This window comes from Dermacentor variabilis, unplaced genomic scaffold, assembly GCF_050947875.1.
Source record: "Dermacentor variabilis isolate Ectoservices unplaced genomic scaffold, ASM5094787v1 scaffold_16, whole genome shotgun sequence".
Lineage (NCBI taxonomy): Eukaryota > Metazoa > Arthropoda > Arachnida > Ixodida > Ixodidae > Dermacentor > Dermacentor variabilis.
In genome coordinates this window covers 3,449,472-3,474,748 of record NW_027460324.1, presented here as the reverse complement: position 1 = coordinate 3,474,748, position 25,277 = coordinate 3,449,472, and positions in this window count along the sequence as shown.

Here is a 25,277-nt window from a genome sequence, read left to right as displayed (position 1 = left end):
GGGTACGAATTTCGCGCGTCGACACTTCGGACTGCGCGAATCAGCGCATTGAGGGTTGACTCCTGGAACCCGCGGCTAGGGATTTTGCGCGTCGGCACCTCGGACTGCGCGAGTAAGCGCATCCAGGGTTGACTCCTCGAGCCCGCGGCTAGGCATTTCGCGAGCGGCACCTCGGACTGCGCGAATAAGCGCATCGAGGGTCGACTCCTCGAGCCCGCGGCTAGACATTTCGCGCGTCGGCTCCTCGGACTGCGCGAATTACCGCATCGAGGGTCGACTCCTCGATCCCGCGGCTAGGAATTTCGTGCTTCGGCACCTCGGACTGCGCGAACAAGCGCGTCGAGTGTCGACTCCTCGAGCCCGTGACAAGGCATTTCGCGCGTCGGCACCTCGGACTGCGCGAATAAGTGCATCGAGGGTCGACTCGTCGAGCCCGCGGCTATGAAATTAGCTTGTCGACACCTCGGACTGCGCGAATAAGCACATCGAGGTTTGACTCCTCGAGCCCACGGCTACGAACTTCGCGCGTTGACACCTCGGACTGCGCGAATCAGCGCATCGAGGGTTGACTCCTCGAACCCGTGGTAGGCATTTCGCGCGTCGACACCTCGGACTTCGCGAATAAGCGCATCGAGGGTCGACTCCTCGAGGCCGCGGCTAGGAATATCTCGCGTCGGCACTTCGGATTGCGCGAATAAGCTCATCGAGGGTCGACTCCTCGAGCTTGCGGATCGGAATTTCGCGTGTCGACACCTCGGACTGCGCGAATAAGCGCATCGAGGGTCAACTCCTCGAGCCGCGGCTAGGCATTTCGCGCGTCGGCACCTCGGACTGCGCGAATAAGTGCATCGAGGGTCGACTCCTCGAGGCCGCGGCTATGAAATTCGCTTGTCGGCACCTCGGACTGCGTGAATCAGCGCATCGAGGTTTGACACCTCGAGCCCGCGGCTAGGAATTTCGCGCGTCGGCACCTCGGACTGCGCGAATAAGCGCATCGAGGGTCGACTCCTCGAGCTCGCGGCTAGGAATTTCGCGTGTCGACACCTCGGACTGCGCGAATAAGCGCATCGAGGGTCGGCTCCTCGAGCCCGCGGCTACGCATATCGCGCGTCGGCACCTCGGACTGCGCGAATAAGCGCATCGAGGGTCGACTCCTCGAGCCCGCGGCTATGAAATTCGCTGGTCGACACCTCGGACTGCGCGAATAAGCGCATCGAGGGTCGACTCCTCGAGCCCGCGGCTAGACATTTCGTGCGTCGGCTCCTCGGACTGCGCGAATAAGCGCATCGAGGGTCGACTCCTCGAGCCCGCGGCTAGGAATTTCGTGCGTCGGCACCTCGGACTGCGCGAATAAGCGCATCGAGGGTTTACTCCTCGAGCCCGCAGCTAGGCATTTCGCGCGTCGGCACCTCGGACTGCGCGAATGAGCGCATCGAGTGTCGACTCCTCGAGCCCGCGGCTAGGCATTTCGCGCGTCGGCACCTCGGACTGCGCGAATAAGTGCATCGAAGGTCGACTCCACGAGCCCGCGGCCAGGAATTGCGCTTGTCGACACCTCGGACTGCGCGAATAAGCGCATCGAGGGTGGACTCCTCGAGCCTGCAGCTAGGCATTTCACGCGTCGGCACCTCGGACGTCGCGAATCAGTGCATCGAGTGTCGACTCCTCGAGCCCGCGGCTAGGCATTTCGCGCGTCGGCACCTCGGACTGCGCGAATAAGTGCATCGAAGGTCGACTCCTCGAGCCCGCGGCTAGGAATTGCGCTTGTCGACACCTCGGACTGCGCGAATAAGCGCATCGAGGGTGGACTCCTCGAGCCTGCAGCTAGGCATTTCACGCGTCGGCACCTCGGACTGCGCGAATCAGCGCATCGAGGTTTGACACCTCGAGCCCGCGGCTAGGAATTTCGCGCGTCGGCACCTCGGATTGCGCGAATAAGCTCATCGTGGGTCGACTCCTCGAGCCCGCGGCTAGGAATTTCGCTTATCGACACCTCAGACTGCGCGAATAAGCGCATCGAGAGTCGACTCCTCGAGCCCGCGGCTAGGCATTTCACGCGTCGGCACCTCGGACTGCGCGAATCAGCGCATCGAGGTTTGACACCTCAAGCCCGCGGCTAGGCATTTCGCGCGTCGACACCTCGGACTGCGCGAATAAGCGCATCGAGGGTTGACTCCTCAAGCCCGCGGCTAGGCATTTCGCGCGTCGGCACATCGGACTGCGCGAAGAAGCGCATCGAGGGTCGCTTCTTTGAGCCTGCGGCTAGGAATTTCGAGTGTCGACACCTCGGACTGCGCGAATAAGCGCATCGAGGGTTGACTCCTCGAGCCCCCGGCTAGTCATTTCGCGCGTCGGCACCTCGGACTGCGCGAATAAGTGCATCCAGGGTCGACTCCTCGAAGCCGGGGCTAGGCATTTCGCGCGGCGGCACCTCGGACTGCGCGAATAAGCGCACCGAGGTTCGACTCCTCGAGCCTGCGGCTAGGCATTTCGCGCGTCGACACCTCGGACAGCACGACGAAGCGCATCGAGGGTCGCTTCTTTGAGCCTGCGGCTAGGAATTTCGAGTGTCGACACCTCCGACTGCGCGAATAAGCGCATCGAGGGTTGACTCCTCAAGCCCCCGGCTAGTTATTCGCGCGTCGGCACCTCGGACTGCGCGAATGAGCGCATCCAGGGTCGACTCCTCGAGCCCCGGGCTAGGCATTTCGCGCGTCGGCACCTCGGACTGCGCGAATAAGCGCACCGAGGGTCGACTCCTCGAGGCCGCGTCTACGAATTTCGCGCGTCGACACCTCGGACTGAGCGAATAAGCGCATCGAAGGTTGACTCCTCGAGCCCGCGGCTAGGCATATCGCGCGTCGGCACCTCGGACTGCGCGAATAAGCGCATCGAGGGTCGACTCCTCGAGCTCGCGGCTAGGAATTTCGCGTGTCGACACCTCGGACTGCGCGAATAAGCGCATCGAGGGCCGGCTCCTCGAGCCCGCGGCTACGCATATCGCGCGTCGGCACCTCGGACTGTGCGAATAAGCGCATCGAGGGTCGACTCCTCGAGCCCGCGGCTATGAAATTCGCTGGTCGACACCTCGGACTGCGCGAATAAGCGCATCGAGGGTCGACTCCTCGAGCCCGCGGCTAGACATTTCGTGCGTCGGCTCCTCGGACTGCGCGAATAAGCGCATCGAGGGTCGACTCCTCGAGCCCGCGGCTAGGAATTTCGTGCGTCGGCACCTCGGACTGCGCGAATAAGCACATCGAGGGTTTACTCCTCGAGCCCGCAGCTAGGCATTTCGCGCGTCGGCACCTCGGACTGCGCGAATGAGCGCATCGAGTGTCGACTCCTCGAGCCCGCGGCTAGGCATTTCGCGCGTCGGCACCTCGGACTGCGCGAATAAGTGCATCGAAGGTCGGCTCCACGAGCCCGCGGCTAGGAATTGCGCTTGTCGACACCTCGGACTGCGCGAATAAGCGCATCGAGGGTGGACTCCTCGAGCCTGCAGCTAGGCATTTCACGCGTCGGCACCTCGGACTGCGCGAATCAGTGCATCGAGTGTCGACTCCTCGAGCCCGCGGCTAGGCATTTCGCGCGTCGGCACCTCGGACTGCGCGAATAAGTGCATCGAAGGTCGACTCCTCGAGCCCGCGGCTAGGAATTGCGCTTGTCGACACCTCGGACTGCGCGAATAAGCGCATCGAGGGTGGACTCCTCGAGCCTGCAGCTAGGCATTTCACGCGTCGGCACATCGGACTGCGCGAATCAGCGCATCGAGGTTTGACACCTCGAGCCCGCGGCTAGGAATTTCGCGCGTCGGCACCTCGGATTGCGCGAATAAGCTCATCGTGGGTCGACTCCTCGAGCCCGCGGGTACGAATTTCGCGCGTCGACACCTCGGACTGCGCGAATAAGCGCATCGAGGGTCGACTCCTCGAGCCCGCGGCTAGACATTTCGCGCGTCGGCTCCTCGGACTGCGCGAATAAGCGCATCGAGAGTCGACTCCTCGAGCCCGCAGCTACGAATTTTGTGCTTCGGCACCTCGGACTGCGCGAACAAGCACGTCGAGTGTCAACTCTTCGAGCCCGTGACAAGGCATTTCGCGCGTCGGCACCTTGGACTGCGCGAATGAGTGCATCGAGGGTCGACTCCTCGAGCCCGCGGCTAGGCATTTCGCGCGTCGGCACCTCGGACTGCGCGAATCAGCGCATCGAGGTTTGACACCTCGAGCCCGCGGCTAGGAATTTCGCGCGTCGACACCTCGGACTGCGCGAATAAGCGCATCGAGGGTTGACTCCTCGAGCCCGCGGCTAGGCATTTCGCGCGTCGGCACCTCGGACAGCGCGAAGAAGCGCATCGAGGGTCGATTCTTTGAGCCCGCGGCTAGGAATTTCGAGTGTCGACACCTCGGACTGCGCGAATAAGCGCAGCGAGGGTTGACTCCTCGAGCCCCCGGATAGTCATTTCGCGCGTCGGCTCCTCGGACTGCGCGAATAAGCGCATCGAGGGTCGACTCCTCGAGCCCGCGGCTAGGAATTTCGTGCGTCGGCACCTCGGACTGCGCGAATAAGCGCATCGAGGGTCGACTCCTCGAGCCCGCGGCTAGGCATTTCACGCGTCGGCACCTCGGACTGCGCGAATCAGCGCATCGAGGTTTGATTCCTTGAGCCCGCGGCTAGGCATTTCGCGCGTCGACACCTCGGACTGCGCGAATAAGCACATCGAGGTTTGACTCCTCGAGCCCGCGGCTAGGCATTTCGCGCATCGGCACATCGGACTGCACGAAGAAGCGCATCGAGGGTCAATTCTTTGAGCCCGCGGCTAGGAATTTTGAGTGTCGACACCTCGGACTGCGCGAATAAGCGCATCGAGGGTTCACTCCTCGAGCCCCCGGCTAGTCATTCCGCGCGTCGGCACCTCGGACTGCGCGAATAAGCGCTTCGAGGGTCGACTCCTCGATCCCGCGGCTAGGGATATCGCGCGTCGGCACCTCGGACTGCGCGTATAAGCGTATCGAGGGTCGACTCCTTGAACCCGCGGCTACGCAATTCGCGCGTCGACACCTCGGACTGCGCGAATAAGCGTATCGAGGGTCGACTCCTTGAACCCGCGGCTACGCAATTCGCGCGTCGACACCTCGGACTGCGCGAATAAGCGCATCGATGGTCGACTCCTCGAGCTCGCGGCTAGGAATTTCGCGTGTCGACACCTCGGACTGCGCGAATAAGCGCATCGAGGGTCGGCTCCTCGAGCCCGCGGCTACGCATATCGCGCGTCGGCACCTCGGACTGCGCGAATCAGCACATCGATCATTGACTCCTCGAGCCCGCGGGTACGAATTTCGCGCGTCGACACTTCGGACTGCGCGAATCAGCGCATCGAGGGTTGACTCCTGGAACCCGCGGCTAGGGATTTCGCGCGTCGACACCTCGGACTGCGCGAGTAAGCGCATCCAGGGTTGACTCCTCGAGCCCGCGGCTAGGCATTTCGCGAGCGGCACCTCGGACTGCGCGAATAAGCGCATCGAGGGTCGACTCCTCGAGCCCGCGGCTAGACATTTCGCGCGTCGGCTCCTCGGACTGCGCGAATTACCGCATCGAGGGTCGACTCCTCGATCCCGCGGCTAGGAATTTCGTGCTTCGGCACCTCGGACTGCGCGAACAAGCGCGTCGAGTGTCGACTCCTCGAGCCCGCGGCTATGAAATTAGCTTGTCGACACCTCGGACTGCGCGAATAAGCGCATCGAGGTTTGACTCCTCGAGCCCACGGCTACGAACTTCGCGCGTTGACACCTCGGACTGCGCGAATCAGCGCATCGAGGGTTGACTCCTCGAACCCGTGGCTAGGCATTTCGCGCGTCGACACCTCGGACTGCGCGAATAAGCGCATCGAGGGTCGACTCCTCGAGGCCGCGGCTAGGAATATCGCGCGTCGGCACCTCGGATTGCGCGAATAAGCTCATCGAGGGTCGACTCCTCGAGCTTGCGGATCGGAATTTCGCGTGTCGACACCTCGGACTGCGCGAATAAGCGCATCGAGGGTCAACTCTTCGAGCCGCGGCTAGGCATTTCGCGCGTCGGCACCTCGGACTGCGCGAATAAGTGCATCGAGGGTCGACTCCTCGAAGCCGCGGCTATGAAATTCGCTTGTCGGCACCTCGGACTGCGTGAATCAGCGCATCGAGGTTTGACACCTCGAGCCCGCGGCTAGGAATTTCGCGCGTCGGCACCTCGGATTGCGCGAATAAGCTCATCGTGGGTCGACTCCTCGAGCCCGCGGGTACGAATTTCGCGCGTCGACACCTCGGACTGCGCGAATCAGCGCATTTTGGGTTGACTCCTGGAGCCCGCGGCTAGGAATTTTGCGCATCGACACCTCGGACTGCGCGAGTAAGCGCATCCAGGGTTGACTCCGCGAGGTCGCGGCTAGGCATTTCGCGAGCGGCACCTCGGACTGCGCGAGTAAGCGCATCGAGGGTCGACTCCTCGAGCCCGCGGCTAGACATTTCGCGCGTCGGCTCCTCGGACTGCGCGAATAAGCGCATCGAGAGTCGACTCCTCGAGCCCGCGGCTACGAATTTCGTGCTTCGGCACCTCGGACTGCACAAATAAGCACGTCGCGTGTCAACTCTTCGAGCCCGTGACAAGGCATTTCGCGCGTCGGCACCTTGGACTGCGCGAATAAGTGCATCGAGGGTCGACTCCTCGAGCCCGCGGCTAGGCATTTCGCGCGTCGGCACCTCGGACTGCGCGAATCAGCGCATCGAGGTTTGACACCTCGAGCCCGCGGCTAGGAATTTCCCGCGTCGACACCTCTCACTCCGCGAATAAGCGCATCGAGGGTTGACTCCTCGAGCCCGCTGCTAGGAATTTTGAGTGTCGACACCTCTCACTCCGCGAATAAGCGCATCGAGGGTTGACTCCTCGAGCCCGCGGCTAGGCATTTCGCGCGTCGGCACCTCGGACAGCGCGAAGAAGCGCATCGAGGGTCGATTCTTTGAGCCCGCGGCTAGGAATTTTGAGTGTCGACACCTCGGACAGCGCGAAGAAGCGCGTCGAGGGTCGATTCTTTGAGCGCGCGGCTAGGAATTTCGAGTGTCGACACCTCGGACTGCGCGAATAAGCGCAGCGAGGTTTGACTCCTCGAGCCCCCGGCTAGTCATTTCACGCGTCGGCTCCTCGGACTGCGCGAATAAGCGCATCGAGGGTCGACTCCTCGAGCCCGCGGCTAGGCATTTCGTGCGTTGGCACCTCGGACTGCGCGAATCAGCGCATCGAGGTTTGACACCTCGAGCCCGCGGCTAGGCATTTTGCGCGTCGACACCTCGGACTGCGCGAATAAGCGCATCGAAGGATGACTCCTCGAGCCCTCGGCTAGGCATTTCGCGCGTTGGCACATCGGACTGCGCGAAGAAGCGCATCGAGGGTCGTTTCTTTGAGCCGGCGGCTAGGAATTTCGAGTGTCGACACATCGGACTGCGCGAATAAGTGCATCGAGGGTTGACTGCTCGAGCCCCTGGCTAGTCATTTCGCGCGTCGGCACCTCGGACTGCGCGAATAAGCGCATCCAGGGTCGACTCCTCGAGCCCGGGGCTAGGCATTTCGCGCGTGGGCACCTCGGACTGCGCGAATAAGCGCGCCGAGGGTCGACTCCTCGAGCCCGCGGTTAGGCATTTCGCGCGTGGACACCTCGGACTGCGCGAATAAGCGCATCGAGGGTCGACTCCTCGAGGCCGCAGCTACGAATTTCGCGTGTCGACACCTCGGACTGAGCGAATAAGCGCATCGAAGGTTGACTCCTCGAGCCCGTGGCTAGGCATATCGCGCGTCGGCACCTCGGACTGCGCGAATAAGCGCTTCGAGGGTCGACTCCTCGATCCCGCGGCTAGGGATATCGCGCGTCGGCACCTCGGACTGCGCGAATAAGCGTATCGAGGGTCGACTCCTTGAACCCGCGGCTACGCAATTCGCGCGTCGACACCTCGGACTGCGCGAATAAGCGTATCGAGGGTCGACTCCTTGAACCCGCGTCTACGCAATTCGCGCGTCGACACCTCGGACTGCGCGAATAAGCGCATCGATGGTCGACTCCTCGAGCTCGCAGCTAGGAATTTCGCGTGTCGACACCTCGGACTGCGCGAATAAGCGCATCGAGGGTCGGCTCCTCGAGCCCGCGGCTACGCATATCGCGCGTCGGCACCTCGGACTGCGCGAATCAGCACATCGATCATTGACTCCTCGAGCCCGCGGGTACGAATTTCGCGCGTCGACACTTCGGACTGCGCGAATCAGCGCATCGAGGGTTGACTCCTGGAACCCGCGGCTAGGGATTTTGCGCGTCGGCACCTCGGACTGCGCGAGTAAGCGCATCCAGGGTTGACTCCTCGAGCCCGCGGCTAGGCATTTCGCGAGCGGCACCTCGGACTGCGCGAATAAGCGCATCGAGGGTCGACTCCTCGAGCCCGCGGCTAGGAATTTCGAGTGTCGACACCTCGGACTGCGCGAATAAGCGCAGCGAGGGTTGACTCCTCGAGCCCCCGGATAGTCATTTCGCGCGTCGGCTCCTCGGACTGCGCGAATAAGCGCATCGAGGGTCGAGTCCTCGAGCCCGCGGCTAGGAATTTCGTGCGTCGGCACCTCGGACTGCGCGAATAAGCGCATCGAGGGTCGACTCCTCGAGCCCGCGGCTAGGCATTTCACGCGTCGGCACCTCGGACTGCGCGAATCAGCGCATCGAGGTTTGATTCCTTGAGCCCGCGGCTAGGCATTTCGCGCGTCGACACCTCGGACTGCGCGAATAAGCACATCGAGGTTTGACTCCTCGAGCCCGCGGCTAGGCATTTCGCGCATCGGCACATCGGACTGCACGAAGAAGCGCATCGAGGGTCAATTCTTTGAGCCCGCGGCTAGGAATTTTGAGTGTCGACACCTCGGACTGCGCGAATAAGCGCATCGAGGGTTCACTCCTCGAGCCCCCGGCTAGTCATTCCGCGCGTCGGCACCTCGGACTGCGCGAATAAGCGCTTCGAGGGTCGACTCCTCGATCCCGCGGCTAGGGATATCGCGCGTCGGCACCTCGGACTGCGCGAATAAGCGTATCGAGGGTCGACTCCTTGAACCCGCGGCTACGCAATTCGCGCGTCGACACCTCGGACTGCGCGAATAAGCGTATCGAGGGTCGACTCCTTGAACCCGCGGCTACGCAATTCGCGCGTCGACACCTCGGACTGCGCGAATAAGCGCATCGATGGTCGACTCCTCGAGCTCGCGGCTAGGAATTTCGCGTGTCGACACCTCGGACTGCGCGAATAAGCGCATCGAGGGTCGGCTCCTCGAGCCCGCGGCTACGCATATCGCGCGTCGGCACCTCGGACTGCGCGAATCAGCACATCGATCATTGACTCCTCGAGCCCGCGGGTACGAATTTCGCGCGTCGACACTTCGGACTGCGCGAATCAGCGCATCGAGGGTTGACTCCTGGAACCCGCGGCTAGGGATTTTGCGCGTCGACACCTCGGACTGCGCGAGTAAGCGCATCCAGGGTTGACTCCTCGAGCCCGCGGCTAGGCATTTCGCGAGCGGCACCTCGGACTGCGCGAATAAGCGCATCGAGGGTCGACTCCTCGAGCCCGCGGCTAGACATTTCGCGCGTCGGCTCCTCGGACTGCGCGAATTACCGCATCGAGGGTCGACTCCTCGATCCCGCGGCTAGGAATTTCGTGCTTCGGCACCTCGGACTGCGCGAACAAGCGCGTCGAGTGTCGACTCCTCGAGCCCGCGGCTATGAAATTAGCTTGTCGACACCTCGGACTGCGCGAATAAGCGCATCGAGGTTTGACTCCTCGAGCCCACGGCTACGAACTTCGCGCGTTGACACCTCGGACTGCGCGAATCAGCGCATCGAGGGTTGACTCCTCGAACCCGTGGCTAGGCATTTCGCGCGTCGACACCTCGGACTGCGCGAATAAGCGCATCGAGGGTCGACTCCTCGAGGCCGCGGCTAGGAATATCGCGCGTCGGCACCTCGGATTGCGCGAATAAGCTCATCGAGGGTCGACTCCTCGAGCTTGCGGATCGGAATTTCGCGTGTCGACACCTCGGACTGCGCGAATAAGCGCATCGAGGGTCAACTCTTCGAGCCGCGGCTAGGCATTTCGCGCGTCGGCACCTCGGACTGCGCGAATAAGTGCATCGAGGGTCGACTCCTCGAAGCCGCGGCTATGAAATTCGCTTGTCGGCACCTCGGACTGCGTGAATCAGCGCATCGAGGTTTGACACCTCGAGCCCGCGGCTAGGAATTTCGCGCGTCGGCACCTCGGATTGCGCGAATAAGCTCATCGTGGGTCGACTCCTCGAGCCCGCGGGTACGAATTTCGCGCGTCGACACCTCGGACTGCGCGAATCAGCGCATTTTGGGTTGACTCCTGGAGCCCGCGGCTAGGAATTTTGCGCATCGACACCTCGGACTGCGCGAGTAAGCGCATCCAGGGTTGACTCCTCGAGGTCGCGGCTAGGCATTTCGCGAGCGGCACCTCGGACTGCGCGAATAAGCGCATCGAGGGTCGACTCCTCGAGCCCGCGGCTAGACATTTCGCGCGTCGGCTCCTCGGACTGTGCGAATAAGCGCATCGAGAGTCGACTCCTCGAGCCCGCGGCTACGAATTTCGTGCTTCGGCACCTCGGACTGCGCAAACAAGCACGTCGCGTGTCAACTCTTCGAGCCCGTGACAAGGCATTTCGCGCGTCGGCACCTTGGACTGCGCGAATAAGTGCATCGAGGGTCGACTCCTCGAGCCCGCGGCTAGGCATTTCGCGCGTCGGCACCTCGGACTGCGCGAATCAGCGCATCGAGGTTTGACACCTCGAGCCCGCGGCTAGGAATTTCCCGCGTCGACACCTCTCACTCCGCGAATAAGCGCATCGAGGGTTGACTCCTCGAGCCCGCGGCTAGGAATTTTGAGTGTCGACACCTCTCACTCCGCGAATAAGCGCATCGAGGGTTGACTCCTCGAGCCCGCGGCTAGGCATTTCGCGCGTCGGCACCTCGGACAGCGCGAGGAAGCGCATCGAGGGTCGATTCTTTGAGCCCGCGGCTAGGAATTTTGAGTGTCGACACCTCGGACAGCGCGAAGAAGCGCGTCGAGGGTCGATTCTTTGAGCGCGCGGCTAGGAATTTCGAGTGTCGACACCTCGGACTGCGCGAATAAGCGCAGCGAGGTTTGACTCCTCGAGCCCCCGGCTAGTCATTTCACGCGTCGGCTCCTCGGACTGCGCGAATAAGCGCATCGAGGGTCGACTCCTCGAGCCCGCGGCTAGGCATTTCGTGCGTTGGCACCTCGGACTGCGCGAATCAGCGCATCGAGGTTTGACACCTCGAGCCCGCGGCTAGGCATTTTGCGCGTCGACACCTCGGACTGCGCGAATAAGCGCATCGAAGGATGACTCCTCGAGCCCTCGGCTAGGCATTTCGCGCGTTGGCACATCGGACTGCGCGAAGAAGCGCATCGAGGGTCGTTTCTTTGAGCCGGCGGCTAGGAATTTCGAGTGTCGACACATCGGACTGCGCGAATAAGTGCATCGAGGGTTGACTGCTCGAGCCCCTGGCTAGTCATTTCGCGCGTCGGCACCTCGGACTGCGCGAATAAGCGCATCCAGGGTCGAATCCTCGAGCCCGGGGCTAGGCATTTCGTGCGTGGGCACCTCGGACTGCGCGAATAAGCGCGCCGAGGGTCGACTCCTCGAGCCCGCGGTTCGGCATTTCGCGCGTGGACACCTCGGACTGCGCGAATAAGCGCATCGAGGGTCGACTCCTCGAGGCCGCAGCTACGAATTTCGCGTGTCGACACCTCGGACTGAGCGAATAAGCGCATCGAAGGTTGACTCCTCGAGCCCGTGGCTAGGCATATCGCGCGTCGGCACCTCGGACTGCGCGAATAAGCGCTTCGAGGGTCGACTCCTCGATCCCGCGGCTAGGCATATCGCGCGTCGGCACCTCGGACTGCGCGAATAAGCGTATCGAGGGTCGACTCCTTGAACCCGCGGCTACGCAATTCGCGCGTCGACACCTCGGACTGCGCGAATAAGCGTATCGAGGGTCGACTCCTTGAACCCGCGTCTACGCAATTCGCGCGTCGACACCTCGGACTGCGCGAATAAGCGCATCGATGGTCGACTCCTCGAGCTCGCGGCTAGGAATTTCGCGTGTCGACACCTCGGACTGCGCGAATAAGCGCATCGAGGGTCGGCTCCTCGAGCCCGCGGCTACGCATATCGCGCGTCGGCACCTCGGACTGTGCGAATCAGCACATCGATCATTGACTCCTCGAGCCCGCGGGTACGAATTTCGCGCGTCGACACTTCGGACTGCGCGAATCAGCGCATCGAGGGTGGACTCCTGGAACCCGCGGCTAGGGATTTTGCGCGTCGGCACCTCGGACTGCGCGAGTAAGCGCATCCAGGGTTGACTCCTCGAGCCCGCGGCTAGGCATTTCGCGAGCGGCACCTCGGACTGCGCGAATAAGCGCATCGAGGGTCGACTCCTCGAGCCCGCGGCTAGACATTTCGCGCGTCGGCTCCTCGGACTGCGCGAATTACCGCATCGAGGGTCGACTCCTCGATCCCGCGGCTAGGAATTTCGTGCTTCGGCACCTCGGACTGCGCGAACAAGGGCGTCGAGTGTCGACTCCTCGAGCCCGTGACAAGGCATTTCGCGCGTCGGCACCTCGGACTGCGCGAATAAGTGCATCGAGGGTCGACTCGTCGAGCCCGCGGCTATGAAATTAGCTTGTCGACACCTCGGACTGCGCGAATAAGCACATCGAGGTTTGACTCCTCGAGCCCACGGCTACGAACTTCGCGCGTTGACACCTCGGACTGCGCGAATCAGCGCATCGAGGGTTGACTCCTCGAACCCGTGGCTAGGCATTTCGCGCGTCGACACCTCGGACTGCGCGAATAAGCGCATCGAGGGTCGACTCCTCGAGGCCGCGGCTAGGAATATCTCGCGTCGGCACTTCGGATTGCGCGAATAAGCTCATCGAGGGTCGACTCCTCGAGCTTGCGGATCGGAATTTCGCGTGTCGACACCTCGGACTGCGCGAATAAGCGCATCGAGGGTCAACTCCTCGAGCCGCGGCTAGGCATTTCGCGCGTCGGCACCTCGGACTGCGCGAATAAGTGCATCGAGGGTCGACTCCTCGAGGCCGCGGCTATGAAATTCGCTTGTCGGCACCTCGGACTGCGTGAATCAGCGCATCGAGGTTTGACACCTCGAGCCCGCGGCTAGGAATTTCGCGCGTCGGCACCTCGGACTGCGCGACTAAGCGCATCGAGGGTCGACTCCTCGAGCTCGCGGCTAGGAATTTCGCGTGTCGACACCTCGGACTGCGCGAATAAGCGCATCGAGGGTCGGCTCCTCGAGCCCGCGGCTACGCATATCGCGCGTCGGCACCTCGGACTGCGCGAATAAGCGCATCGAGGGTCGACTCCTCGAGCCCGCGGCTATGAAATTCGCTGGTCGACACCTCGGACTGCGCGAATAAGCGCATCGAGGGTCGACTCCTCGAGCCCGCGGCTAGAAATTTCGTGCGTCGGCTCCTCGGACTGCGCGAATAAGCGCATCGAGGGTCGACTCCTCGAGCCCGCGGCTAGGAATTTCGTGCGTCGGCACCTCGGACTGCGCGAATAAGCGCATCGAGGGTTTACTCCTCGAGCCCGCAGCTAGGCATTTCGCGCGTCGGCACCTCGGACTGCGCGAATGAGCGCATCGAGTGTCGACTCCTCGAGCCCGCGGCTAGGCATTTCGCGCGTCGGCACCTCGGACTGCGCGAATAAGTGCATCGAAGGTCGACTCCACGAGCCCGCGGCTAGGAATTGCGCTTGTCGACACCTCGGACTGCGCGAATAAGCGCATCGAGGGTGGACTCCTCGAGCCTGCAGCTAGGCATTTCACGCGTCGGCACCTCGGACTGCGCGAATCAGTGCATCGAGTGTCGACTCCTCGAGCCCGCGGCTAGGCATTTCGCGCGTCGGCACCTCGGACTGCGCGAATAAGTGCATCGAAGGTCGACTCCTCGAGCCCGCGGCTAGGAATTGCGCTTGTCGACACCTCGGACTGCGCGAATAAGCGCATCGAGGGTGGACTCCTCGAGCCTGCAGCTAGGCATTTCACGCGTCGGCACCTCGGACTGCGCGAATCAGCGCATCGAGGTTTGACACCTCGAGCCCGCGGCTAGGAATTTCGCGCGTCGGCACCTCGGATTGCGCGAATAAGCTCATCGTGGGTCGACTCCTCGAGCCCGCGGCTAGGAATTTCGCTTATCGACACCTCAGACTGCGCGAATAAGCGCATCGAGAGTCGACTCCTCGAGCCCGCGGCTAGGCATTTCACGCGTCGGCACCTCGGACTGCGCGAATCAGCGCATCGAGGTTTGACACCTCAAGCCCGCGGCTAGGCATTTCGCGCGTCGACACCTCGGACTGCGCGAATAAGCGCATCGAGGGTTGACTCCTCAAGCCCGCGGCTAGGCATTTCGCGCGTCGGCACATCGGACTGCGCGAAGAAGCGCATCGAGGGTCGCTTCTTTGAGCCTGCGGCTAGGAATTTCGAGTGTCGACACCTCGGACTGCGCGAATAAGCGCATCGAGGGTTGACTCCTCGAGCCCCCGGCTAGTCATTTCGCGCGTCGGCACCTCGGACTGCGCAAATAAGTGCATCCAGGGTCGACTCCTCGAAGCCGGGGCTAGGCATTTCGCGCGGCGGCACCTCGGACTGCGCGAATAAGCGCACCGAGGTTCGACTCCTCGAGCCTGCGGCTAGGCATTTCGCGCGTCGACACCTCGGACAGCACGACGAAGCGCATCGAGGGTCGCTTCTTTGAGCCTGCGGCTAGGAATTTCGAGTGTCGACACCTCGGACTGCGCGAATAAGCGCATCGAGGGTTGACTCCTCAAGCCCCCGGCTAGTTATTCGCGCGTCGGCACCTCGGACTGCGCGAATGAGCGCATCCAGGGTCGACTCCTCGAGCCCCGGGCTAGGCATTTCGCGCGTCGGCACCTCGGACTGCGCGAATAAGCGCACCGAGGGTCGACTCCTCGAGGCCGCGTCTACGAATTTCGCGCGTCGGCACCTCGGACTGAGCGAATAAGCGCATCGAAGGTTGACTCCTCGAGCCCGCGGCTAGGCATATCGCGCGTCGGCACCTCGGACTGCGCGAATAAGCGCATCGAGGGTCGACTCCTCGAGCTCGCGGCTAGGAATTTCGCGTGTCGACACCTCGGACTGCGCGAATAAGCGCATCGAGGGCCGACTCCTCGAGCCCGCGGCTAGGCATTTCGCGCGTCGACACCTCGGACTGCGCGAATCAGCGCATCGAGGTTTGACACCTCGAGCCCGCGGCTAGGAATTTCGCGCGTCGACACCTCGGACTGCGCGAATAAGCGCATCGAGGGTTGACTCCTCGAGCCCGCGGCTAGGCATTTCGCGCGTCGGCACCTCGGACAGCGCGAAGAAGCGCATCGAGGGTCGATTCTTTGAGCCCGCGGCTAGGAATTTCGAGTGTCGACACCTCGGACTGCGCGAATAAGCGCAGCGAGGGTTGACTCCTCGAGCCCCCGGATAGTCATTTCGCGCGTCGGCTCCTCGGACTGCGCGAATAAGCGCATCGAGGGTCGACTCCTCGAGCCCGCGGCTAGGAATTTCGTGCGTCGGCACCTCGGACTGCGCGAATAAGCGCATCGAGGGTCGACTCCTCGAGCCCGCGGCTAGGCATTTCACGCGTCGGCACCTCGGACTGCGCGAATCAGCGCATCGAGGTTTGATTCCTTGAGCCCGCGGCTAGGCATTTCGCGCGTCGACACCTCGGACTACGCGAATAAGCACATCGAGGTTTGACTCCTCGAGCCCGCGGCTAGGCATTTCGCGCATCGGCACATCGGACTGCACGAAGAAGCGCATCGAGGGTCAATTCTTTGAGCCCGCGGCTAGGAATTTTGAGTGTCGACACCTCGGACTGCGCGAATAAGCGCATCGAGGGTTCACTCCTCGAGCCCCCGGCTAGTCATTCCGCGCGTCGGCACTTCGGACTGCGCGAATAAGCGCATCCAGGGTCGACTCCTCGAGCCCGGGGCGAGGCATATCGCGCGTCGGCACCTCGGAGTGCGCGAATAAGCGCATCGAGGGTCGACTCCTCGAGGCCGCGGCTACGAATTTCGCGCGTCGACACCTCGGACTGAGCGAATAAGCGCATCGAAGGTTGACTCCTCGAGCGCGCGGCTAGGCATTTCGCGCGTCGGAACCTCGGACTGCGCGAATAAGCGCATCGAGGGTCGACTCCTCGAACCCGCGGCTAGGCATTTCGCGCGTAGGCACCTCGGACTGCGCGATTAGGCGCATTGAGGGTCGAGTCCTCGAGCCCGCGGCCAGGCATTTTGCGCGTCGGCACCTAGGACTGCGCGAATCAGGGCATCGATGGTTGACTCCTCGAGCCCGCGGCTAGGCATTTCGCGCGTCGGCACCTCGGACTGCGCGAATAAGTGCATCGAGGGTCGAATCCTCGAGCCCGCGGCTAGGCAGTTCACGCGTCGGCACCTCGGACTGCGCGAATCAGCGCATCGAGGTTTGACACCTCAAGCCCGCCGCTAGGCATTTCGCGCGTCGACACCTCGGAATGCGCGAATAAGTGCATCGAGGGTCGACTCCTCGAGCCCGCGGCTAGGAATTTCGCTTATCGACACCTCGGACTGCGCGAATAAGCGCATCGAGAGTCGACTCCTCGAGCCCGCGGCTAGGCATTTCACGCGTCGGCACCTCGGACTGCGCGAATCAGCGCATCGAGGGTTGACTCCTCAAGCCCGCGGCTAGGCATTTCGCGCGTCGGCACATCGGACTGCGCGAAGAAGCGCATCGAGGGTCGCTTCTTTGAGCCTGCGGCTAGGAATTTCGAGTGTCGACACCTCGGACTGCGCGAATAAGCGCATCGAGGGTTGACTCCTCGAGCACCCGGCTAGTCATTTCGCCCGTCGGCACCTCGGACTGCGCGAATAAGTGCATCCAGGGTCGACTCCTCGAACCCGGGGCTAGGCATTTCGCGCGGCGGCACCTCGGACTGCGCGAATAAGCGCACCGAGGTTCGACTCCTCGAGCCTGCGGCTAGGCATTTCGCGCGTCGACACCTCGGACTGCGCGAATAAGCGCATCGAGGGTGGACTCCTCGAGCCCGTGGCTAGGTATTTCGCGCGTCGGCACATCGGACTGCACGACGAAGCGCATCGAGGGTCGCTTCTTTGAGCCTGCGGCTAGGAATTTCGAGTGTCGACACCTCGGACTGCGCGAATAAGCGCATCGAGGGTTGACTCCTCGAGCCCCCGGCTAGTCATTCCGCGCGTCGGCACCTCGGACTGCGTGAATAAGCGCACCGAGGGTCGACTCCACGAGCCTGCAGCTAGGCATTTCGCGCGTCGACATCTCGGACTGCGCGAATAAGCGCATCGAGGGTCGACTCCTCGAGCTCGCGGCTAGGAATTTCGCGTGTCGACACCTCGGACTGCGCGAATAAGCGCATCGAGGGCCGACTCCTCGAGCCCGCGGCTAGGCATTTCGCGCGTCGACACCTCGGACTGCGCGAATCAGCGCATCGAGGTTTGACACCTCGAGCCCGCGGCTAGGAATTTCGCGCGTCGACACCTCGGACTGCGCGAATAAGCGCATCGAGGGTTGACTCCTCGAGCCCGCGGCTAGGCATTTCGCGCGTCGGCACCTCGGACAGCGCGAAGAAGCGCATCGAGGGTCGATTCTTTGAGCCCGCGGCTAGGAATTTCGAGTGTCGACACCTCGGACTGCGCGAATAAGCGCAGCGAGGGTTGACTCCTCGAGCCCCCGGATAGTCATTTCGCGCGTCGGCTCCTCGGACTGCGCGAATAAGCGCATCGAGGGTCGACTCCTCGAGCCCGCGGCTAGGAATTTCGTGCGTCGGCACCTCGGACTGCGCGAATAAGCGCATCGAGGGTCGACTCCTCGAGCCCGCGGCTAGGCATTTCACGCGTCGGCACCTCGGACTGCGCGAATCAGCGCATCGAGGTTTGATTCCTTGAGCCCGCGGCTAGGCATTTCGCGCGTCGACACCTCGGACTACGCGAATAAGCACATCGAGGTTTGACTCCTCGAGCCCGCGGCTAGGCATTTCGCGCATCGGCACATCGGACTGCACGAAGAAGCGCATCGAGGGTCAATTCTTTGAGCCCGCGGCTAGGAATTTTGAGTGTCGACACCTCGGACTGCGCGAATAAGCGCATCGAGGGTTCACTCCTCGAGCCCCCGGCTAGTCATTCCGCGCGTCGGCACTTCGGACTGCGCGAATAAGCGCATCCAGGGTCGACTCCTCGAGCCCGGGGCGAGGCATATCGCGCGTCGGCACCTCGGAGTGCGCGAATAAGCGCATCGAGGGTCGACTCCTCGAGGCCGCGGCTACGAATTTCGCGCGTCGACACCTCGGACTGAGCGAATAAGCGCATCGAAGGTTGACTCCTCGAGCGCGCGGCTAGGCATTTCGCGCGTCGGAACCTCGGACTGCGCGAATAAGCGCATCGAGGGTCGACTCCTCGAACCCGCGGCTAGGCATTTCGCGCGTAGGCACCTCGGACTGCGCGATTAGGCGCATTGAGGGTCGAGTCCTCGAGCCCGCGGCCAGGCATTTTGCGCGTCGGCACCTAGGACTGCGCGAATCAGGGCATCGATGGTTGACTCCTCGAGCCCGCGGCTAGGCATTTCGCGCGTCGGCACCTCGGACTGCGCGAATAAGTGCATCGAGGGTCGAATCCTCGAGCCCGCGGCTAGGCAGTTCACGCGTCGGCACCTCGGACTGCGCGAATCAGCGCATCGAGGTTTGACACCTCAAGCCCGCCGCTAGGCATTTCGCGCGTCGACACCTCGGAATGCGCGAATAAGTGCATCGAGGGTCGACTCCTCGAGCCCGCGGCTAGGAATTTCGCTTATCGACACCTCGGACTGCGCGAATAAGCGCATCGAGAGTCGACTCCTCGAGCCCGCGGCTAGGCATTTCACGCGTCGGCACCTCGGACTGCGCGAATCAGCGCATCGAGGGTTGACTCCTCAAGCCCGCGGCTAGGCATTTCGCGCGTCGGCACATCGGACTGCGCGAAGAAGCGCATCGAGGGTCGCTTCTTTGAGCCTGCGGCTAGGAATTTCGAGTGTCGACACCTCGGACTGCGCGAATAAGCGCATCGAGGGTTGACTCCTCGAGCACCCGGCTAGTCATTTCGCCCGTCGGCACCTCGGACTGCGCGAATAAGTGCATCCAGGGTCGACTCCTCGAACCCGGGGCTAGGCATTTCGCGCGGCGGCACCTCGGACTGCGCGAATAAGCGCACCGAGGTTCGACTCCTCGAGCCTGCGGCTAGGCATTTCGCGCGTCGACACCTCGGACTGCGCGAATAAGCGCATCGAGGGTGGACTCCTCGAGCCCGTGGCTAGGTATTTCGCGCGTCGGCACATCGGACTGCACGACGAAGCGCATCGAGGGTCGCTTCTTTGAGCCTGCGGCTAGGAATTTCGAGTGTCGACACCTCGGACTGCGCGAATAAGCGCATCGAGGGTTGACTCCTCGAGCCCCCGGCTAGTCATTCCGCGCGTCGGCACCTCGGACTGCGTGAATAAGCGCACCGAGGGTCGACTCCACGAGCCTGCAGCTAGGCATTTCGCGCGTCGACATCTCGGACTGCGCGAATAAGCGCATCGAGGGTCGACTCCTCGAGGCCGCGGGTACGAATTTCGCGCGTCGACACCTCGGACTGAGCGAATAAGCGCATCGAAGGTTGACTCCTCGAGCGCGCGGCTAGGCATTTCGCGCGTCGGCACCTCGGACTGCGCGAATAAGCGAATCGAGGGTCGACTCCTCGAGCCCATGGCTAGGAATTCAGCATGTCGATACCTCGGACTGCGCGAATAAGCGCATCGAGGGTTGACTCCTCGAGCCCCCGGCTAGTCATTTCGCGCGTCGGCACCTCGGACTGCGCGAATAAGTGCATCCAGGGTCGACTCCTCGAAGCCGGGGCTAGGCATTTCGCGCGGCGGCACCTCGGACTGCGCGAATAAGCGAACCGAGGTTCGACTCCTCGAGCCTGCGGCTAGGCATTTCGCGCGTCGACACCTCGGACAGCACGACGAAGCGCATCGAGGGTCGCTTCTTTGAGCCTGCGGCTAGGAATTTCGAGTGTCGACACCTCGGACTGCGCGAATAAGCGCATCGAGGGTTGACTCCTCAAGCCCCCGGCTAGTTATTCGCGCGTCGGCACCTCGGACTGCGCGAATGAGCGCATCCAGGGTCGACTCCTCGAGCCCCGGGCTAGGCATTTCGCGCGTCGGCACCTCGGACTGCGCGAATAAGCGCACCGAGGGTCGACTCCTCGAGGCCGCGTCTACGAATTTCGCGCGTCGGCACCTCGGACTGAGCGAATAAGCGCATCGAAGGTTGACTCCTCGAGCCCGCGGCTAGGCATATCGCGCGTCGGCACCTCGGACTGCGCGAATAAGCGCATCGAGGGTCGACTCCTCGAGCTCGCGGCTAGGAATTTCGCGTGTCGACACCTCGGACTGCGCGAATAAGCGCATCGAGGGCCGGCTCCTCGAGCCCGCGGCTACGCATATCGCGCGTCGGCACCTCGGACTGCGCGAATAAGCGCATCGAGGGTCGACTCCTCGAGCCCGCGGCTATGAAATTCGCTGGTCGACACCTCGGACTGCGCGAATAAGCGCATCGAGGGTCGACTCCTCGAGCCCGCGGCTAGACATTTCGTGCGTCGGCTCCTCGGACTGCGCGAATAAGCGCATCGAGGGTCGACTCCTCGAGCCCGCGGCTAGGAATTTCGTGCGTCGGCACCTCGGACTGCGCGAATAAGCGCATCGAGGGTTTACTCCTCGAGCCCGCAGCTAGGCATTTCGCGCGTCGGCACCTCGGACTGCGCGAATGAGCGCATCGAGTGTCGACTCCTCGAGCCCGCGGCTAGGCATTTCGCGCGTCGGCACCTCGGACTGCGCGAATAAGTGCATCGAAGGTCGACTCCACGAGCCCGCGGCTAGGAATTGCGCTTGTCGACACATCGGACTGCGCGAATAAGCGCATCGAGGGTGGACTCCTCGAGCCTGCAGCTAGGCATTTCACGCGTCGGCACCCCTGACTGCGCGAATCAGTGCATCGAGTGTCGACTCCTCGAGCCCGCGGCTAGGCATTTCGCGCGTCGGCACCTCGGACTGCGCGAATAAGTGCATCGAAGGTCGACTCCTCGAGCCCGCGGCTAGGAATTGCGCTTGTCGACACCTCGGACTGCGCGAATAAGCGCATCGAGGGTGGACTCCTCGAGCCTGCAGCTAGGCATTTCACGCGTCGGCACATCGGACTGCGCGAATCAGCGCATCGAGGTTTGACACCTCGAGCCCGCGGCTAGGAATTTCGCGCGTCGGCACCTCGGATTGCGCGAATAAGCTCATCGTGGGTCGACTCCTCGAGCCCGCGGGTACGAATTTCGCGCGTCGACACCTCGGACTGCGCGAATCAGCGCATCGAGGGTTGACTCCTGGAGCCCGCGGCTAGGAATTTTGCGCATCGACACCTCGGACTGCGCGAGTAAGCGCATCCAGGGTTGACTCCTCGAGGTCGCGGCTAATCATTGCGCGAGCGGCACCTCGGACTGCGCGAATAAGCGCATCGAGGGTCGACTCCTCGAGCCCGCGGCTAGACATTTCGCGCGTCGGCTCCTCGGACTGCGCGAATAAGCGCATCGAGAGTCGACTCCTCGAGCCCGCAGCTACGAATTTTGTGCTTCGGCACCTCGGACTGCGCGAACAAGCACGTCGAGTGTCAACTCTTCGAGCCCGTGACAAGGCATTTCGCGCGTCGGCACCTTGGGCTGCGCGAATAAGTGCATCGAGGGTCGACTCCTCGAGCCCGCGGCTAGGCATTTCGCGCGTCGGCACCTCGGACTGCGCGAATCAGCGCATCGAGGTTTGACACCTCGAGCCCGCGGCTAGGAATTTCGCGCGTCGACACCTCGGACTGCGCGAATAAGCGCATCGAGGGTTGACTCCTCGAGCCCGCGGCTAGGCATTTCGCGCGTCGGCACCTCGGACAGCGCGAAGAAGCGCATCGAGGGTCGATTCTTTGAGCCCGCGGCTAGGAATTTCGAGTGTCGACACCTCGGACTGCGCGAATAAGCGCAGCGAGGGTTGACTCCTCGAGCCCCCGGATAGTCATTTCGCGCGTCGGCTCCTCGGACTGCGCGAATAAGCGCATCGAGGGTCGACTCCTCGAGCCCGCGGCTAGGAATTTCGTGCGTCGGCACCTCGGACTGCGCGAATAAGCGCATCGAGGGTCGACTCCTCGAGCCCGCGGCTAGGCATTTCACGCGTCGGCACCTCGGACTGCGCGAATCAGCGCATCGAGGTTTGATTCCTTGAGCCCGCGGCTAGGCATTTCGCGCGTCGACACCTCGGACTGCGCGAATAAGCACATCGAGGTTTGACTCCTCGAGCCCGCGGCTAGGCATTTCGCGCATCGGCACATCGGACTGCACGAAGAAGCGCATCGAGGGTCAATTCTTTGAGCCCGCGGCTAGGAATTTTGAGTGTCGACACCTCGGACTGCGCGAATAAGCGCATCGAGGGTTCACTCCTCGAGCCCCCGGCTAGTCAATCCGCGCGTCGGCACTTCGGACTGCGCGAATAAGCGCATCCAGGGTCGACTCCTCGAGCCCGGGGCGAGGCATATCGCGCGTCGGCACCTCGGAGTGCGCGAATAAGCGCATCGAGGGTCGACTCCTCGAGGCCGCGGCTACGAATTTCGCCGTCGACACCTCGGACTGAGCGAATAAGCGCATCGAAGGTTGACTCCTCGAGCGCGCGGCTAGGCATTTCGCGCGTCGGAACCTCGGACTGCGCGAATAAGCGCATCGAGGGTCGACTCCTCGAACCCGCGGCTAGGCATTTCGCGCGTAGGCACCTCGGACTGCGCGATTAGGCGCATTGAGGGTCGAGTCCTCGAGCCCGCGGCTAGGCATTTTGCGCGTCGGCACCTAGGACTGCGCGAATCAGGGCATCGATGGTTGACTCCTCGAGCCCGCGGCTAGGCATTTCGCGCGTCGGCACCTCGGACTGCGCGAATAAGTGCATCGAGGGTCGAATCCTCGAGCCCGCGGCTAGGCAGTTCACGCGTCGGCACCTCGGACTGCGCGAATCAGCGCATCGAGGTTTGACACCTCAAGCCCGCCGCTAGGCATTTCGCGCGTCGACACCTCGGAATGCGCGAATAAGTGCATCGAGGGTCGACTCCTCGAGCCCGCGGCTAGGAATTTCGCTTATCGACACCTCGGACTGCGCGAATAAGCGCATCGAGAGTCGACTCCTCGAGCCCGCGGCTAGGCATTTCACGCGTCGGCACCTCGGACTGCGCGAATCAGTGCATCGAGGGTTGACTCCTCAAGCCCGCGGCTAGGCATTTCGCGCGTCGGCACATCGGACTGCGCGAAGAAGCGCATCGAGGGTCGCTTCTTTGAGCCTGCGGCTAGGAATTTCGAGTGTCGACACCTCGGACTGCGCGAATAAGTGCATCCAGGGTCGACTCCTCGAACCCGGGGCTAGGCATTTCGCGCGGCGGCACCTCGGACTGCGCGAATAAGCGCACCGAGGTTCGACTCCTCGAGCCTGCGGCTAGGCATTTCGCGCGTCGACACCTCGGACTGCGCGAATAAGCGCATCGAGGGTGGACTCCTCGAGCCCGTGGCTAGGTATTTCGCGCGTCGGCACATCGGACTGCACGACGAAGCGCATCGAGGGTCGCTTCTTTGAGCCTGCGGCTAGGAATTTCGAGTGTCGACACCTCGGACTGCGCGAATAAGCGCATCGAGGGTTGACTCCTCGAGCCCCCGGCTAGTCATTCCGCGCGTCGGCACCTCGGACTGCGTGAATAAGCGCACCGAGGGTCGACTCCACGAGCCTGCAGCTAGGCATTTCGCGCGTCGACATCTCGGACTGCGCGAATAAGCGCATCGAGGGTCGACTCCTCGAGGCCGCGGGTACGAATTTCGCGCGTCGACACCTCGGACTGAGCGAATAAGCGCATCGAAGGTTGACTCCTCGAGCGCGCGGCTAGGCATTTCGCGCGTCGGCACCTCGGACTGCGCGAATAAGCGAATCGAGGGTCGACTCCTCGAGCCCATGGCTAGGAATTCAGCATGTCGATACCTCGGACTGCGCGAATAAGCGCATCGAGGGTTGACTCCTCGAGCCCGCAGCTAGGCATTTCGCGCGTCGGCACCTCGGACTGCGCGAATGAGCGCATCGAGTGTCGACTCCTCGAGGCCGCGGCTAGGCATTTCGCGCGTCTGCACCTCGGACTGCGCGAATAATTGCATCGAGGGTCGACTCCTGGAGCCTGCGGCTAGGAATTGCGCTTGTCGACACCTCGGACTGCGCGAATCAGCGCATCGACCATTGACTCCTCGAGCCTGCGGATAGGCATTTCGCGCGTAGGCACCTCGGACTGCGCGATTAAGCGCATCGAGGGTCGAGTCCTCGAGCCCGCAGCTAGGCATTTTGCGCGTCGGCACCTAGGACTGCGCGAATCAGCGCATCGATGGTTGACTCCTCGAGCCCGCGGATGGGAATTTCGCGTGTCGACACTTCGGACTGTGCGAATAAGCGCATCGAGGGTCGACTCCTCGAGCCGCGGCTAGGCATTTCGCGCGTCGACACCTCGGACTGCGCGAATAAGCGCATCGAGGGTCGACTCCTCGAGCCAGCGGCTAGTAATTTCGCTTGTCGACACCTCGGACTGCGCGAATAAGCGCATCGAGGGTCGACTCCTCGAGGCCGCGGCTAGGAATTTCTCGCGTCGACACCTCGACCTGCGCGAATAAGCGCATTGTGGGTGGACTCCTCGAGCCCGCGGCTAGGAATTTCGCGTATCGACACCTCGGACTGCGCGAATAAGCCCATCTAGGGTTGACTCCTAGAGCCCGCTGCTAGGCATTTCGCGCGTCGACACCTCTGACTGCGCGAATAAGCGCATCGAGGGTGGACTCCTCGAGCCCGCGGGTACGAATTTTGCGCGTCGACACCTCGGACTGCGCGAATCAGCGCATCGAGGGTTGATTCCTGGAGCCCGCGGCTAGGAATTTTGCGCATGGACACCTCGGACTGCGCGAGTAAGCGCATCCAGGGTTGACTCCTCGAGGCCGCTGCTAGGCATTTCGCGAGCGGCACCTCGGACTGCGCG